Below are 19,138 nucleotides of genomic sequence, written 5' to 3'. Positions count from 1 at the left end.
TTTTATGTCCGGTTGCCTAATATTAGGGGGGGACTTTAACATCCCACTGCACCCACTGTTGGACACATCGACAGGTAAAACTTGCATATCCTACAAAATCCTTAAAAAAATAAAATCACTCTTACAGTCCTTACATCTGGTGGATACGTGGAGATTTCTCCACCCAGCAGATAGGGACTTCACATTCCACTCCATACCGCACAACCGATACTCACGTATCGACCACCTGTACATCTCCCAAAGGGATTTGGCCAGAGTGACCGAGGCTAAAATAGGACTCCAGACCCTGTCGGACCATGCACCCACTTCTTTGACGATCGTTGAGTCCACACTCCCGACCCTGTCAGCCTCCTGGAGACTAAACGCGTCGCTCCTGACGGACCCAGAACTGCTACCTCAAATAACAGACGACATAGTGAACTTTTTTGAGCAAAATGAATCTGAAGAGACCGACCCTATGATGGTTTGGGGAGCTCACAAATGCACAGTCAGGGGTGTCCTGATTCGCTTAGGAGCCCGACGCAAGAGACTACAGGAGGCTGAAATTACTAAACTACTGAGCACAATCGCCACGTTAGAGGCCAAACACAAACAATCTCTGTCTGAACAAACGGCCTCAGAGCTGTTAGAGGCCAGGCAAAAATTACAGGCTGCTATGGCCATCAAAACAAAGCGCTTCCTTTACTTTAGGAAAAAAATATACTATGAGGCTGGAGACAAGTCAGGTAAATTGCTGGCGAGGGCCCTACGAGATCCTCACTCCTCCGCTCATATTGCTGGGATCAGGAATGATTCCGGTGCTCTGGACGTTAGGACGGAGGACATTGCGAGACACTTCCACGAATACTACACGAAATTATACAACCTGCCACTGCAGCACAGACCGACGGGGGTAGAGGGAGATAGGAGTCAAGCCATATTAGACTACTTAAAACACAGCGGCCTACCCAGACTGTCGGCAGATGCTATATCTGCCCTAGAGGAACAGATCTTCCAAGCAGAAATACACGGTGCCATCAAAGCCTTGAAGTCAGGGAAAAGCCCGGGCCCCGATGGCTTCACCTCGATTTACTACAAGACCTTTAGCAATATCCTGGTGGGCCCTATGCAGAAAGCTTTCAACTCCCTAACCAACCCCAGACCCCTCCCACAAGATTTTCATGCTGCACACATCACAGTCATCCCGAAAGCAGATAAAGACCCTGAGGCATGCGCTAGCTATAGACCCATCTCCCTCTTAAACATCGACCTGAAATTACTGGCGAAGATCTTGGCAAACAGATTGAGGCCACTTCTACCCAATGTAATAGGCCCGGAACAAGTGGGCTTCATGCCGGGAAGGGAGGCGAAGGATAACATCATTAAGGCCCTCCTGTTGATGCAGGCCTCCCGTACGCAACATGTCGAAAGCCTTCTCCTGTCCACAGACGCGGAGAAGGCTTTTGACAGAGTGTCATGGGACTTTATGTTTGCGACGTGCGCCCACATAGGCCTTAGTTCACGGATGATGGCGTGGATTACATCCCTATACCACCACCCTTCTGCCAGGGTCAAAATTAATGGGTCATTATCAGACGTGATAGAGATTCGGAATGGGACACGTCAGGGCTGCCCACTGTCCCCTCTACTGTTCATCCTCGCCCTAGAACCATTCATCCGTACGGTTAATAAGGACAACGCAATACAAGGGATCTCGGTGCGAGATAGGGTGTACAAAACAGCGGCGTATGCGGACGACCTCCTTTTCTTTGTAACGGGCCCACATATCTCCATCCCAAACCTTCTGAAAGCATTTGGCCACTATGGGTATCTCACCAACCTTAAAATAAACTTGACAAAATCGGAAGCGATGAATCTTACGTTGCCTGACCTGACTCTCTCCAAAACACAGACCAATTGTCCCTTCAGATGGGAAAGCAAAGCCCTAAAATATCTGGGAATATGGCTGACTCCATCCCTAGCATCACTATACGACGCAAATTTCACACCACTACTACACAGAATAGAGGCAAACCTCAAGCTGTGGAATACAGGATACTTTTCATGGTTTGGGAGGGCAGCCATCATCAAGATGGTGATGCTGCCCAGGCTCCTGTACCTTTTGAGGGCACTGCCCATAATTCTACCTACCAGATTCTTTAAAAAACTCCAGACCGCTCTTCTGACCTTTCTATGGTCACATAAAAGGGCAAGGATTAAATTCGCTCTCTTGACCAGGCCAAAGGAAGGGGGGGGTATGGGATTGCCGGACTAAAGGAAATACTACATAGCGGCACATGTTACTAGAGTGGTGGACTGGCACTGTCACAAAAGGGCTAAGGATTGGGTGACTCTGGAAGAGGATCTTGGTCCTTGCCCTCTCCTTTTTTTCCCCTGGAACCCTGGAGTAAGAAAATCGCGCCTGCTGCTTCACCAACCCCTTATAGCTAATACCCTGAAGGTGTTTGACATGGGGACCAAATGCTCCCCCATTTCATCAGTAAAGGGCCCGCTCACACCACTCTCAGACAACCCAGACTTCCAGCCAGGAGTTGGTACGCGGACGCTTAGCCATCCACTTTCTAAGGCACAACTCAAGGCTGGAGACTGCTTTAAAGAAGGGACATTTCTGGAATACCAGACACTTAAACAAACCACCGACCTGCCCACCCTACCGTTCTGGACGTACCTACAAATACGTAGCTATACCTGTGACAAGATGAACAAACCGCATTTCACCAGACAGTTGACTGATCTAGACGAGGTCTGTCTCAAGGGTGATCTCCTGCAAAAAACGACGTCAGTCGTATATAAGTGGTTGCAAACATCCTCTACTACAACAGAGGATAGATTTCAAAAGGGATGGTCCAAAGCATTAGAGATGACTATCTCAGAAAGACAGTGGCGAAATGCTTGTATCCTTGCACACAAATGTTCTATTAGCACGAAAATGCAGGAAACGTCCTACAAATTACTCACGGACTGGTATGTTACACCAGCTAAGCTAAATTCCTGGTATGCTCAGACACCTAACGTCTGCTGGAGATGTGGAGAGGGAGTGGGCACGCTGATACATATCTGGTGGCATTGCCCTTGTTTAGCTAAATTTTGGCAACAGGTCAAAGACTTGATCAAACAAATCACAGAGACCAATCTGGAGCTGGACGCTGCGTGCTGCCTACTCCACATCTCTACCTTTTCATTGCAGCGATATAAGAATTCGCTGACGAAACATTTGCTGAACGCCGCCAAAGCCATGATACCGATTCTTTGGAAGACCCCGAAGGCGCCCACGGTTAAGCAGTGGCTTGGAAAAATATCGGAGGTCTGTGAAATGGAAAACACACTTGCACAAGCCTCGGATAGTGTAAAGAGATTTCACAAGACTTGGTCCCCCTGGTTTGAGTTCCGCTTTTCTGAGACATATGAGACACTTCTGGGTGGCTGCTGAGCACCTGAGAGTTGCCCTCTAGCCACACGACTAGGTGCTGGTGTGATAGAATGACTGATATAGATAGTGAATGCTCCTCCCCTCACTGCTCCTCCCCCCTCCCCCCCACTCTTTCTCTTTCATCACTGACCCCCTCCCCTACCTCCTTCCCCCTCTCCCTGCTATGGCCCTACCTATCCGGCCCAGCAGGATGGTTAAGCCCAACCTCAGGGTATGGTAGTGAAGAGTACACACCAAAAGTTACGGATGACTCTTTCACATTACAACATTGTTTAACTTTGTATTGTCGAAGCTTAACCTATAGTTTACAAATACTGTTATGTATTCAAACAGTTGAAGACCGAATTCACTTTCAATGTTGGTCGAGTTTAGCTTTAATACATATCACATCAAGGAACATGATGCCTATAGCTCACCGAAACAGTCCTGATTGTCAACTGTGGATGTATAAAAATTTTGTGTGTAACTGTCATTATCATCCTGTACTGTTATGTTGGATGCATTTGCTATTTTGTTCTTTTCTGGAACACTAATAAACTTGGAATGTTTAAAAAAAAAAAACTTATGTAACTTATTTTTATAGGTTTGTAGACAAGGAATGGAAACGACCGCAGAGGACCTTTTCGGTGCCAAAACGCATGGCGGTCTGTTACCCTTTTGAGGAGAGCCTTCTGAAAAAATGGGCATCTTCACCAGTTGTGGACCCCCCGGTATCCCGGTTAAACAAAGTAACCACTATTCCGGTTGAGGGGACCCCTGCATTTAAGAACCCTGTGGATAGGAGGTCCGAGGCGGTGGCCCGGTCCATGTTTACCATGTTGGGATCTGCATTACGGCCAGTTTTGGCTGCGGCTCTGGTGTGTCAGACACTTACTGAATGGGGGCTGAATTTTGCACCAGGAGTTGGAAAGACAACAGGTTTCCCCGGTCTGCATAGAAATGGCTGACCAGTTGGTGCATGGCCTCAAATATGTCTGCGATGCAGCCTTGGACACCGCTCCCCTGCTTTCTAGAGCCTCAGTATCTGCTGTGGTACTGCGTCGCCTGATTTGACTAAAATGCTGGTCCGCGGACCAGACTTCCAAGAAGGCTCTGAATTTCCGGGGTGAGGCTATTTGGAGCCTCACTGGATGACATTATTAAGGATGTCACTTGGGTAAGGGCACACTGCTCCCACAATACAGAAAGGGTAAGGTGCCGTAGGCCAGGGCCCTCCTTTTCCGCTCAGAAGGGTTTTTTCGTCAGCCCGGGCCCGCAGGTGGACGTTCCCAGGCCGACAGGGGGCCAACTGAGGGACAAAAGGCGTCCCTGGGTTCGCAAGCCAAACAAGCCTGCGAACAAGTCTGCAACTGCATGAAGGGTTGGCCCCACCAAAGCTTGGCTGCAGTATCGGAGGTCGCTCACATCCTGCGGTGGGCAGAAAGGAACGTGCCAGCTCTATCGGCCGTATGCATTCCGGGCATAGAAAACTGGCAAGCAGACTACCTAAGTCGCCCAGACGCTGGACCAAGGAGAATGGTCACTACACCCGTATGTGCTTCAATGCTGGTTTCTCGACTCAATCAAAGGTATTGAGGTTTGTGGCCAGGTCCAGAGATCCCTAGACAGACGAGACAGAGGCATTGGTGGCTCCGTGGGGGTCAGTTTTGGCTAATTTACGCCTTTAACCCACTTAAACTTCTTCCTCGTCTGATGCTCAGAGTGGAGGCCGAGGGGATTCCGGTGATTCTGATTGCCCAGACTGGCCTCGGCGTCCCTGGTACACCGACCTAGAGCGCCTGGTGGTGGAGGTCCCTTGGCGACTGCTGATGCGGGAAGACCTTCTGTCGCAAGGTCCCATACTTCATCTAGCTTTACAGTCGCTGGCTTTAACGGCATAGCTATTGAAATCCAAGTACTGTGGAACAGAGTCCTGTCGGATTTGGTAATTTCCACCATGCTAAGAGCACAGACGTCATCTTCTCGAAGATTTACCATCGCACGTGGAAGGCCTACATCTCTGTGTGAGGAGATGGTGTGGCGTCCACGTATATATTCAGTTTCCTTTATCCTGCTGTTTTTACAGCGTGGAGTGGTTCAGAACCTTACCTTAACCACTTAAGACCCGGACCAATATGCAGCTAAAGGACCGAAGGTGTTTTTACAATTTGGCACTGCGCTGCTTTAACTAGTAATTGCGCGGTCATGCAATGTTGTACCGAAACGAAATTTGCGTCCTTTTCTTTCCACAAATAGAGCTTTCTTTTGATGGTATTTGATTGCCTCTGCGATTTTTATTTTTTGCGAAATAAATGGAAAAAGGACGAAAATTTGGAAAAAAATGATTTTTCTTATAACAAAAAGCAAAAAATATCGAATAAACTAAATTTTAGTCAAACATTTAGGCCAAAATGTATTCAGCCACATGTCTTTAGTAAAAAAAAATCGCAATAAGCATATATTTATTGGTTTTCGCAAAAGTTATAGCATCTACAAACTAGGGTACATTTTCTGGAATTTACACAGCTTTTAATTTATGACTGCCTATCATTTCTCTAGGTGCTAAAATGGCAGGACAGTACAAACCCTCCCAAATTACCCCATTTTGGAAAGTAGACCCCCCCCCCCCCTCAAGGAAACTGCTGAGAGGCATATTGAGTCCATTGAATATTTTTTTTTTTTTTTGTCCCAAGTGTTTGAATAATGACAAAAAAAAAAAAATTGACAAAAAGTTGTCACTAAATTATATATTGCTCACACATGCCATGGTTATATGTGGAATTGCACCCCAAAATACATTCTGCTGCTTCTCCTGAGTACGGGGATACCACATGTTTGGGACTTTTTGGGAGCCTAGCCGCGTATGGGGCCCCAAAAACCAAGCACCGCCTTCAGCATTTCTAAGGGCGCAAATTTTTTATTTCACTCCTCGCTACCTATCACAGTTTCGAAGGCCATAAAATGCCAAAATAGCACAAAACCCCCACCAAATGACCCCATTTTGGAAAGTTGACACCCCAAGCTATTTGCTGAGAAGCATGTTGAGTCCATGGAATATTTTATATTTTATTTCTATTTGTTTTTATTTCGAAAAAAATGTAAAACATACACAATTCACATTATATTACATTTGTGTTAAACGTGTACAAAAAATTCACCTTTAAATACACTCAACATGACTTAAATATACATAACAACATTAATGACAACATTCTCGATTTGGGTCTATCCTACACCTTTTTATCTTTCTCCCTCTCCTTTATCCTCCCTCTTCTCTTATGCTTTCCCTCCATCTCCCTCCAAAGAAAAAAAAAATGGGTAGATTTGGAAGAAAAAACCTCTAAAGTAGTGTTGGGGCAGATTATCTGGATCCCAAGGCAGTTTAGAGGGTTGACGGAACCAATGGCACCAATTACTTCAGTAGTATTTAATACCTGGGATAAACTAGCCAAAGGTTCACAGCTACAACAAAATAGTCCCTTAATGCCCTTAACAGGAAACAACTACTTTCCTCCGGGGAAGGACAACAAATTATATCTAAAATGGACTACAGCACCTTATTTAAGATTGAGGGATGTAATGAAGGGGAATGTCCTTTGCTCACTAAATGAACTCCGTGAAATATATGGGCCCTCCCCTTGGGAGGTCTGGAGATATAAACAACTGCAACATTTTGTAGGTTCCCTTCCTAGACCACTCCGGGGGATTGGTGAATTAAATGTATGGGAAAAATTAGTGGACCAAACGGACACAGGGGGTTACGGAATTTCAACCATCTATAAGCTTCTGGTAACACAACTAGAAGTTGGAGCTATGTGCCCAACAAGAAGCTGGGAAAGGGAATTAAACCAAATATTACCAGAAATTATGAGAAATAAAGTTGTAGATTATGTACATTCAACATCAATAAATACCCGGATAAAAGAAATGAATTTTAAATTATTAGTTAAGTGGTATTATGTTCCAGCAAAACTACACAAGATAAACCCCCAGGTCTCACCCTTGTGTTGGAGGGAGTGTGGGGAGGTGGGAACCCATGCCCATATCTGGTGGCAGTGCCCTAAAATCCAACAATACTGGAAACAAATATTAGAATTAATAAAAGAGATTAGTAAAATAGAGATTATTTTGGAGCCCTGGCAGTGTTTGTTCCATGCAACAACCATACCCAGGAAAAAATCTAAAACATCAATCGTGCCTATTTTACTAAACATAACAAAATTACTGATTCAGAAAAAATGGAAGGAAAAACAGGCTCCGTCAATACAAGAATGGTTAAGGGAAGTAGAAAAAATTAGAAATATGGAGGAAGACCAGTACTGGGAAATAAACCAGAGAGAGGCTGGGTGGACTTTAAGCAATCCCAGCTCTATCAAGATCTTTTGAGCAGGGAAGATAGGATGTAGGTATGCCTGAGGGTTTAGTACCTCTGGAGAGAGAGGGAGGTCACCCCCTAAAGGGTTTTTTCTCCTTTGTCTTTCCCTCCCTCCCCCCCCCCTTTTTTTTTGCACGAGTGGATTTGAAGGGGAGAAATGTTAATTAATTTTTCCCCCTTAAGAGGAAGGGAAAGGAAGAGAAAATGAAAATAAATGGATTTAGTCACTGGGAATAAATAAAGTTAAACACATAAAGATATTTTGATAGGTATCACGAAAGGGAGAAGAGGATAAAGATACATGTAGTATTTAATTCCTCCCCCCTCCCCCTTTTTTTTTTTTTTGTTCTTTTTCACAAGAGACTTAATAAGGAATTAAATACGGTTTTAACACTTAATGGGAAAAAGAAAGGGGGTGTGGTGGGGGTTAATAAACCCCCCCCCCCTTTTTTTTTTTTTTTTTTGCATCACAGAGATTTAATAAGGAATTAAATAATGATTTGACACTGAACAGGAAAAGGGATTGTGGAATATTTTATATTTTGACACAAGTTGTGGGAATATGACAAACTGATTTTTTTTTGCACAAAGTTGTCACTAAATGATATATTGCTCACACATGCCATGGTTGTATGTGAAATTGCACCCCAAAATACATTTTTCTGCTACGGCGGTGGCGTCTTACCCCTCGAACCGTTTTTCAAACCACGGATTGGCGGTGAAAAAGTCTGCAGCCCCAGTGCCGGGTAGACACTTTTACAGTAAGAGGCCATTTGGTTTTCCTTGTTTTTATTGATACTTTTAATTAAAGCAATATTACGCTATTGGATTCTCTTGTTTTTTTTTTGCATATATACCCCAATTTGAACACCTGGAGATGAGGTTCATATATTTCTTCCATATCATCATGTGTGCAGGCACAATCCTGCTCAAGTCTGTGTGACTATCTTTTTAACTAAAGTAGTCAAGTCGTTCTGGTAAGAGCATTTAATTTTCAACACACCTTGGGTGTAAAAGAAGATACAAGTGTGGTGGTGGCACTCTATACTTTCTTCATTTAGCAAGATCACGGCAAATTAAGAAGATTTCATTGTTTTCTATGCACATTATTGGAACTATTTTTTTTTATGACACAGTGATTTTCATTGATTGTGTTCACTCATGTTGCAGAGCCATCTGCAAATGTATTGATTTTATATGTAGTATATTCATTTGTTATGCATTACACTATTGTGTTCTAATCTCAAATCACATCTATTGCTTGTGGTTTAGCGCCCTCTATCTTTCTTTTCAACTTTCACAGTTCAGTATTGTCCAAGAGGAGCAGCTTTTTCTAATTTTGAATTAATTATTTTGATTGGCGCGGAATTTCACCCTTTCACAAATAGCTTTGGGTGTCTACTTTCCAAAATGGGGTCATTTGGGGGGGGGGGGGTTGTGCCATCTGGGCATTCCATGGCCTCCGAAACTGTGATACGTAGTGAGGAGTAAAATCAAAAATGTACACCCTTAGAAAGCCTGAAGGCGGTGATTGGTTTTTGGGGTCCCGTACGCGGCTAGGCTCCCAAAAAGTCTCACACGTGGTATCCCCGTACTCAGGAGAAGCAGCAGAATGTATTTTGGGGTGTAATTCCACATGTTTGAGCAATATATCATTTAGTGACAACTTTGCACAAAAAATAAATATATTTATTTTTCCCGCAACTTGTGTCAAAATATAAAATATTCCTTGGACTCGAGATGCCTCTCAGCAAATAGCTTGGGGGGTCTACTTTCCAAAATGGGGTTATTTGGGGGGGTTTTGAACTGTCATGGCATTTTATGCACAACATTTAGAAGCTTATGTCATACATCACCCACTTTTCCAACCACTTGAAGACAAAGCCCTTTTTGACACTGTTTGTTTACATAAAAACATATATTTTTTTTGCAAGAAAGTTAAGTTGAACCCCCAAACATTATATATATTTTTTAAAGCAAAGGTGAGTGTTGCATTTTTTTTCCACACAGTATTTGCGCAGCGATTTTTCAAACGCATTTTATTGGGAAAACATACACTATATTGCCCAAATTATTGCTGAAATAAAACAGATGATCTTGGGCCGAGTACATGGATACCAAACACGACATGCTTTAAAATTGCACACAAACGCGCAGTGGCGACAAACTACATACATTTTTAAAAGCCTTTACAGGTTATCACATTAGATTTACAGAGTAGGTCTACTGCCCTCGATCTGCCCTTCGCGGTGATACCTCACATGCATGTTACAATTGCTGTTTACATATGACTCCAGACCGACGCTTGCGTTCGCCTTTGCGCAAGAGCAGGGGGGGACAGGGATGCTTTTTTTTTTTTATTTAGCTTTTTTAATTTTATTTGTAAACTGTAACTTCCATTTTATTTATTTTCTACCATTTTTATTGTTATCTCAGAGAATGTAAATATCCCTTATGATAGCAATAGTTAGTGACAGGTACTCCTTTTTTTTTTTTTTTTTTTTTTTTAATGTGGTCTATTAGACCCTAGATCTTTCCTCTGCCCTCAAAGAATCTGACCACACCAAGATCTGTGTGATAAAATGCTTTCCCAATTTCCCAATGGTGCTGTTTATATCCGGGGGGGACATTCCCTCCCACTGAATGTAAAAGCAGTCTAGAAGCTAATTAGCCGCTAGGACTGCTTTTACATAAAAAGCCGACCGCTGGCTGAAAAGAATGATACCAAGATGATACCAAAACCTGCAGGCATTATTCTGGTATAACCATTCAAAGTCCAGCAACATACCAGTACGTTGATGGTTCTTGTTGGACATGTATTGTAATCTTTTTTTTCATGAAGCCTGTTGGCTGAACGAAAAAAAGATTGATCGGTGGGTATGCCCAACATTAGAATACCTCCCTTCATCCACCCACTTCTAATGATGGGCATACATGCACCATTTATATATGCCGAAGCATGGGGGCATCCTCCCGCAAAAAAATGTATGCCGCGTACACACGGTCGGACTTTTCTATGCCGCGTACACATGGTCGGACTTTTCCACGGGAAAGCCTCTGTAGGACTGTCGACCGTATGTTCGCAGCATTAGGAGCAAAATCGCTCCTCCGCCCCTAATGCCCACATGCTTTGGCATATATGCTCTTTTTTAAACTGTGGTGGTGAAATCACCTCCTACAGCCCTGGATTCACGGCTTTATATATCGTGGGAGCAAACGCTGTTGCTATCAAGATAAATAAGTCCGTGCAACAGCATGAAAAAACATAACAATAAAACTTTGCAGAATAGAATACAGTAAAAAAGAGCAGAACAATAGAGATAGAATAGAGAGGGAGAGAACAATAAAACGACAACTATTTTTTTTTTATATATATATCTTTTTTTTAACACTTTATTTGTAACTGTAACTGTTCAACTTTTCGGTTACAGGTTTGGGTCTCTCAAAATGCGATGGCATCTTGGGAGACCCTGTGTAAGTGTGCCTAGCCTGTGAAATGTTTTACCCTACGCTAATACTTCACTAGTGTGTGGTAGCGTTCAAAACATTCACCAATACAAAGACCAGGATCGGCAGGACAGCGGGGACAAAAATAAACGGGTGTCACGCCTAGATCCGCGCTTGCTACAGACACAACATCATCTTTGGGGGGCTCGTTGGGTAGGGGTACTCTCGAGGACATAAGAAAAATGCCTCTCATGCAGTCGGCTTACTGCATTTGGTAGGGGATGGTGAGGTGCAGAACCGCCTGGATACAGGAGTTCTAAGATGATCTCATCCTGGAAGTCAAGGAAGGATCCATTCTGTCCTGAAGCTTTGTATAAAACATAAGCATTCAGTAAAGTCAATTGAAATAAATAGAGACACTTTTTTGTACCAGCATCTCGCCTTACGGGCAATATTATACGGCGCCATCAACTGGTCGTTGAAGTCCACCCCTCCCATATTTTGGTTATATTCGTGGACACAGAGGGGTTTCTCCACAACACCAGTCGCCGTACGAATTTGTACTGTCGTGTCTGCGTGAAGGGTGGTAAGAACGAAAACATTCTTATTGTCCCGCCACTTCACAGCGAGCAAATTATTACACCTGCAGCAGGCTCTCGCCCCCAGCCTAAGATGGGAATCTACAAGCCGCTGGGGAAACCCCCGGCGATTAGGTCGCACAGTGCCACATGCTCCAATCTGATGATCAAAAAAGTGACTAAAAAGTTGCACGCTGGTGTAAATTGTCCACGTGTAAGTGGTACCCCTTTCCGAATAAGGGTGACACCAAGTCCCACACCATCTTGCCAGCGCTCCCCATGTAATATGGGCATCCTTCCGGCTCTACCTCACTATCTTTGCCCTCATAAACCCTAAAGCTCCATGTGTAGCCTGTTGCCCTGTCACAAAGCTTATAGAACTTGACCCCATATCTGGCACGCTAGCTGGGAAGGTACTGCTTGAAAGACAAGCGGGCAGAAAATTTAATCAGGGACTCATCAATGCATACAACTTGCTGGGGATTAAACAAGGCTGCATAACGTTCGTTGAAATGGTTTGAGGGGCCGAATTTTGTACAGCCGGTCAAATTCAGGGTCTCCACGCGGACAACAAAGTGCATTGTCACTGAAATGCAGGATCGCCTCGTATCGTCTCCTGGCCATGTGAGCAGAGAATATGGGCATATGGTGGTGCGGAAGTTGGTGTATGCCCATGTTGAGGGTAAGGCCCAGAAAGGTCTTAAATTCGGAAACCGTAAGTGGTTTCCAATCTCTGGCAAGGAGGGTCTGGGGATTAGCGCCGATGTAGGTACCAGCATATAAATTACTCTGGTCCACAATAGATCTATAGAGATCTTCCGTGAAATACAGCAAATAAAAATCAAGTGACGTAAAATTGGCTGTATCCACCTGAATACCGGGTTGGCCAGTGAATGGGGGAAGTACGGGGTCTGCAGAAGTGTTGGGGACCCAATCAGGATAGGCAAATTCTGCAGGAAGGGCACGACGGGCCTGTCTTTGTCTTTTTCTCTGTGGCAGCGGGACACTACTTGTGCTTGCCACCTCGCCAGCTTGAACTGCACTTATGGGACTCGCCACATCACCACGTGATACTGCAGTTCTGGATGAACGACCAGGGTGTAGTGTACTAGGCCGCTGGTGCTTGCCAATTCACCAGAAGGAATAGCGGCGCTAGTACTTCTCTGCTCCATACAAGGGTCCTGCTGTTCTTGCTGCTCAACAACATCAGAACGGGGTCGGGCACGCCTGGCCTTAGCAGGGACCACAACTTTGTCGCCAGAGCTATCTGGCATGGAGCCGCTGTCGTAAGCCATATCATATTCTGAGCCAGAATCTGACAGATGCGTGACCTCCTCTTCACTATCTGTCATGCTCAGAATCCTGAAGGCCTCTTCACCACTGTACGTTCACTTTGCCATTTTGGGCTCTAAATTTAGTCGTACACTGGTGATGATTCACAGGTAAAAAAAAGCACCTGACTGTAGAAAAGCAAACTTAGAAAACGCTTCCAAAAAAAACTGTTAGCGATCGCAGGGTTCAGGCCTGTATCTGCTAACACTGCAGTTATGTGTGTTGTGTTTTGGAAGTGACAGTGATCGATCGATACTGCACTTGGGTGGGTTGGGCTGAGCTGGGCGGAGGGGCAAAACGCAGGTGCTAGCGGGTATCTGGGCTGATTCCGCTAACAATGCATTTTTGAGTACCCTAAACTGCTGGGTACGCTTGTATAGATCTGATCAGATCAGGTATCGATCCATTCAGATACTATACCACTAAGGGGGGTGTATGCTTTGTGCGTGGGTGTAAGCGTTACTGGCACTAACCTAACGCTGCCTGGGGCGACGCAGACCCTGACTGACGCTAAAATGTAATTGATATCACCCGCCAGGCGATCAGGGGGTTAAACCTGTATTGGGTTATTAATACAGTGCCACACCAGGCCTAGTGACACACCTCAGCGCCAGGATGCGAAGCCACAAATGATATGTTGACAATTCAGTCAATCACCTAGAGGTTAATGGTCTGACAAACAAACCTCCAAGTAGTAAATGTGGATATATTAGTATTTACCAAAATATCATATAAATAGGTAAAAGTGTGTGAAAAGCAGCTATTTAAAACATACTATCAAAAAGACGTATGCATCAAAACTTAATAATGAGAGCACCACTGTAAAAAACAGAAAGTTCAATGTGGTCAAACAGCGCTAAAAAATTGGTGATAACTGTCCAATTTCAATAAAATCAAATGCAGGCATTCATCTGAAACGAATTAAGAAGATCAAGGTAGTGAAGATAGTTGATAGAATATCCTACACCTCTTCCCAGGATAAGTCACCACTTGTGGGGCACACTCCCCTTCGGGGTACTCACTCACCAGAAGGCATAATATAGTATACACTGAAAGGTATCTTTACTCTCTGGATCCTCCGTTTCTCAAGTAGGTATCAGGCAAAGGGTAAGGCTCCACATAGAAACAAAGAAGGGTACCAGACAATAGTGTAATCCCGTTTTTATTCCATAAAAAGAAGCATTCCCTTTTAAAACACCAGATCCCCGCTCTAAATGCACGTACCGCAAAATAGATGGTAACAAACGTGTATCCTCGGTAAGTGAAGGTGTCCTCTGACCGGCATCCAATTCCCCAGGTAAACTCTACAAACAAACTTGCTGACCAAAGTTTGCAGGAAACCGTCGCATAGAGAGAGTACACTTTGGAACGCACGCTTGGAGCGCACGCGTCACTTCCGGGTCGCCGTTCAGAATCCTGCCCTGACCAGTTTCGCTGTCCAATCAGCTTCTACAGAGGGCGTGAACTGACGGCGAAAATAGCCACTATATATGCACAGCCCATTGCTTACGTAGCACATGTGGGCGGCGCACCTTAGTAGCATCCACAATCACACCGATACGGAAGCCAAGAAGGCTCAGAAAGGTTTCTATATATCGGGGATTTAAATCTTTACTGCACAAGTCGGTGGACAGAAAAGATGACATTTCTTTTGATATCACTATTCTGTATATAAAAGAGTTAATATTAATATAGGATGAGCATATACTAATGCTTCAAAGTATATCATTAACACCTTATTAGAAAGAAAACTTCATATTTAAAAAACAAAGTATCTATAGAAGAAGCGGATGTTATATGTAAAGTGCCCTGGGGTCAAGGATAACCAATCAGATACACCTCCTAAAAAACAGGAAAATACAGTATAAACTTGAGTGAATATTACTCCTAATATATACAATCTCATTTGCAATGAACAAATCGATGTATATTCAATAGGTGTATATAAGTATTCTAATAACTGGTTTAAAACGCTTTAAAATACATTAAATATACATTACAAAATTACGTTATGAATATATATAACAAACAAGGAGGCAATAGGTTTAAAACAAGAGACAATATTAAGAACCAAGCCCAACTCTATGTTTACGTTCATAAATTTCATAATTAGAGGAAATCAATTCGTAGAAACTGGAAAATGAATAAATAAATGATGAATATTGAAGGAGATAGTATAATAATATCATAATTGATATAATATTAGAAAATCATTAAAATTGTTAAAAATTGTTAAAAATTATTAAAAATTTATTAAAAATCACTAATAAAACAATTGATATCCAATTCCACGTTCAGGCCTCTCGGAGCTAATGTGTCAATACAGTGGATCCATTTAGTTTCAAGCTTGGAGAGCTCTCTTACTCGGTTACAGCCCCTCCAATTGGGGCTCAGATGCTCTATTCCCCAAAATTTCAATCCAACTGGATTTTCATCATGAAACATCTTAAAGTGTAGAGACACGTTATGGTCCTTATAGCCAATCTTTATGTTGGCTATATGTTCCGCAATCCGTATCTTAAGTTTCCTTTTTGTACGGCCTACGTAGAGTAATTTACAAGGACACTCTAATACATACACTACATAAGTGGTGTTGCAAGTGATAAAGTCCTTAATCTGGAATATAGTATTATTACGGGAAGTGAAATTATCAAGCCCTCTCATTTTGCATGCTACCTCTTTGCACGGGCCACATTTTCTACATGCAAAAAAACCATCCTTTTGCCAAAAAGTGGCAGGTTTAGTAGGTGGGTCTAAGATTTTCTTAGACCCACCTACTAAACCTGCCACTTTTTGGCAAAAGGATGGTTTTTTTGCATGTAGAAAATGTGGCCCGTGCAAAGAGGTAGCATGCAAAATGAGAGGGCTTGATAATTTCACTTCCCGTAATAATACTATATTCCAGATTAAGGACTTTATCACTTGCAACACCACTTATGTAGTGTATGTATTAGAGTGTCCTTGTAAATTACTCTACGTAGGCCGTACAAAAAGGAAACTTAAGATACGGATTGCGGAACATATAGCCAACATAAAGATTGGCTATAAGGACCATAACGTGTCTCTACACTTTAAGATGTTTCATGATGAAAATCCAGTTGGATTGAAATTTTGGGGAATAGAGCATCTGAGCCCCAATTGGAGGGGCTGTAACCGAGTAAGAGAGCTCTCCAAGCTTGAAACTAAATGGATCCACTGTATTGACACATTAGCTCCGAGAGGCCTGAACGTGGAATTGGATATCAATTGTTTTATTAGTGATTTTTAATAAATTTTTAATAATTTTTAACAATTTTTAACAATTTTAACGATTTTCTAATATTATATCAATTATGATATTATTATACTATCTCCTTCAATATTCATCATTTATTTATTCATTTTCCAGTTTCTACGAATTGATTTCCTCTAATTATGAAATTTATGAACGTAAACATAGAGTTGGGCTTGGTTCTTAATATTGTCTCTTGTTTTAAACCTATTGCCTCCTTGTTTGTTATATATATTCATAACGTAATTTTGTAATGTATATTTAATGTATTTTAAAGCGTTTTAAACCAGTTATTAGAATACTTATATACACCTATTGAATATACATCGATTTGTTCATTGCAAATGAGATTGTATATATTAGGAGTAATATTCACTCAAGTTTATACTGTATTTTCCTGTTTTTTAGGAGGTGTATCTGATTGGTTATCCTTGACCCCAGGGCACTTTACATATAACATCCGCTTCTTCTATAGATACTTTGTTTTTTAAATATGAAGTTTTCTTTCTAATAAGGTGTTAATGATATACTTTGAAGCATTAGTATATGCTCATCCTATATTAATATTAACTCTTTTATATACAGAATAGTGATATCAAAAGAAATGTCATCTTTTCTGTCCACCGACTTGTGCAGTAAAGATTTAAATCCCCGATATATAGAAACCTTTCTGAGCCTTCTTGGCTTCCGTATCGGTGTGATTGTGGATGCTACTAAGGTGCGCCGCCCACATGTGCTACGTAAGCAATGGGCTGTGCATATATAGTGGCTATTTTCGCCGTCAGTTCACGCCCTCTGTAGAAGCTGATTGGACAGCGAAACTGGTCAGGGCAGGATTCTGAACGGCGACCCGGAAGTGACGCGTGCGCTCCAAGCGTGCGTTCCAAAGTGTACTCTCTCTATGCGACGGTTTCCTGCAAACTTTGGTCAGCAAGTTTGTTTGTAGAGTTTACCTGGGGAATTGGATGCCGGTCAGAGGACACCTTCACTTACCGAGGATACACGTTTGTTACCATCTATTTTGCGGTACGTGCATTTAGAGCGGGGATCTGGTGTTTTAAAAGGGAATGCTTCTTTTTATGGAATAAAAACGGGATTACACTATTGTCTGGTACCCTTCTTTGTTTCTATGTGGAGCCTTACCCTTTGCCTGATACCTACTTGAGAAACGGAGGATCCAGAGAGTAAAGATACCTTTCAGTGTATACTATATTATGCCTTCTGGTGAGTGAGTACCCCGAAGGGGAGTGTGCCCCACAAGTGGTGACTTATCCTGGGAAGAGGTGTAGGATATTCTATCAACTATCTTCACTACCTTGATCTTCTTAATTCGTTTCAGATGAATGCCTGCATTTGATTTTATTGAAATTGGACAGTTATCACCAATTTTTTAGCGCTGTTTGACCACATTGAACTTTCTGTATTGGGTTATATACGGCGGGTGCCCTGATGCTATAAACAGCAAACTAACTAACCACCGTCAACCGTAACACTTATACGGTGATCCCTGGTGAAAGGATTAACTAGGGGACAATCAGGGGGTTAAAACCTTTATTAGGTAATATGTGGGGGTACCTGACACTTTCTAAAAACCTGGCGGCGAACCTAAATAACTAACTGGCTGTCACCAGTGACACTTATACAATGATCACTGGTGAAAGGGTTAACTCTAGGGGCAATCAGGGGTTAAAACCTTTATTTAGAAAATGTATGGGGGTACCTAACGCTATAAAAACCAGGCGGTGAACCTCAAAAAATAACTAGCTACCTAGCGGCAACAGTGACACTAATACAGCGATCAGAAAACCGATCGCTTAGTGACGCTGGCAATAGGGGGTGAAAGGGTTAACTAGGGCGGTGATCAAGGGGTTAAACCTTTATTAGGGGGGGTAGGGGGCTACCCTGAACCTAAAGGGGCCTAAAGCTAATGTCCCTAACAATGACACTAAATGCAGTGATCAGAAAATAAATGATCACTGCAATCAGTGACACTGTGACAGGGGGCTGGGGGGGGGGTGATCGGGGGGGGGGGTTATGTGCCTATGTGAAACTGTGTTAGTGTGCTGTTTGTGCAACTCACTGTACTTATGTCTTCTCTCCTCTGTGTCCGGGCTAAAAGACCCCCAGAGGAGAGATGACATCACTTCCTCCCTGCCTGTGTTTATAGTTCAGGCAGAGGGCGGGCAGAGGAGGAAGCTGATTCGCTGGGAGCGATCACGAGGGGGTGGCTAGAAACGAATAGCCGCCCCCTCATCCCGGATCGCTCCCACGGAAGAACCAACCGGCGCAAGTACCGACCCACGTCAAGGCAGGCACGTACAGGTATGTGATTGTGCCTGTCCGTGTCATTCTGGCGAAGTATATCTACTTGCGCCGGTCGTTAAGTGGTTAAGCACCATTAAGGGGCAGTTTTCAGCCTTGGCTATATTCTTTCAACGACCCTTGGTGGCTCATTCACTGGTGAGTACGTTTGTGCAAGGGGTATGTGTTCCCCCCGGTTCAACCACCACTTCCGCTGTGGGATTTGAACCTGGTGCTCTCGGTGCTTCAGAATCATCCCTTTGAGAACATCAGAGGGATTCCTCCTTTGACATTCTCTCAGAAAGTTGCTTTTCTGGTGGCCATCACATCTGTCAGGAGGGCTTCTGAGTTGGTGGCCTTGTCTTGCAAGTCCACATACTTGATCCTCCATAAGGATAAGGCAGTGCTACGCCCACAACCACTGT

At 43.2% G+C, this 19,138-nt stretch overlaps 1 protein-coding gene across 4 annotated transcripts in view; it reads left to right on the top strand.

Annotated features, from left to right (window-relative positions):
- Positions 1–19,138, top strand: part of COASY (Coenzyme A synthase) — an 855,545-nt gene that overhangs the window by 618,445 nt on the left and 217,962 nt on the right. The window lies entirely within an intron of this gene.

Source organism: Rana temporaria, chromosome 12, assembly GCF_905171775.1.
Source record: "Rana temporaria chromosome 12, aRanTem1.1, whole genome shotgun sequence".
Taxonomy (NCBI): domain Eukaryota; kingdom Metazoa; phylum Chordata; class Amphibia; order Anura; family Ranidae; genus Rana; species Rana temporaria.
Note: the sequence above shows the minus strand (reverse complement) of the source record. Positions and strands in the feature narration are given on the sequence as shown.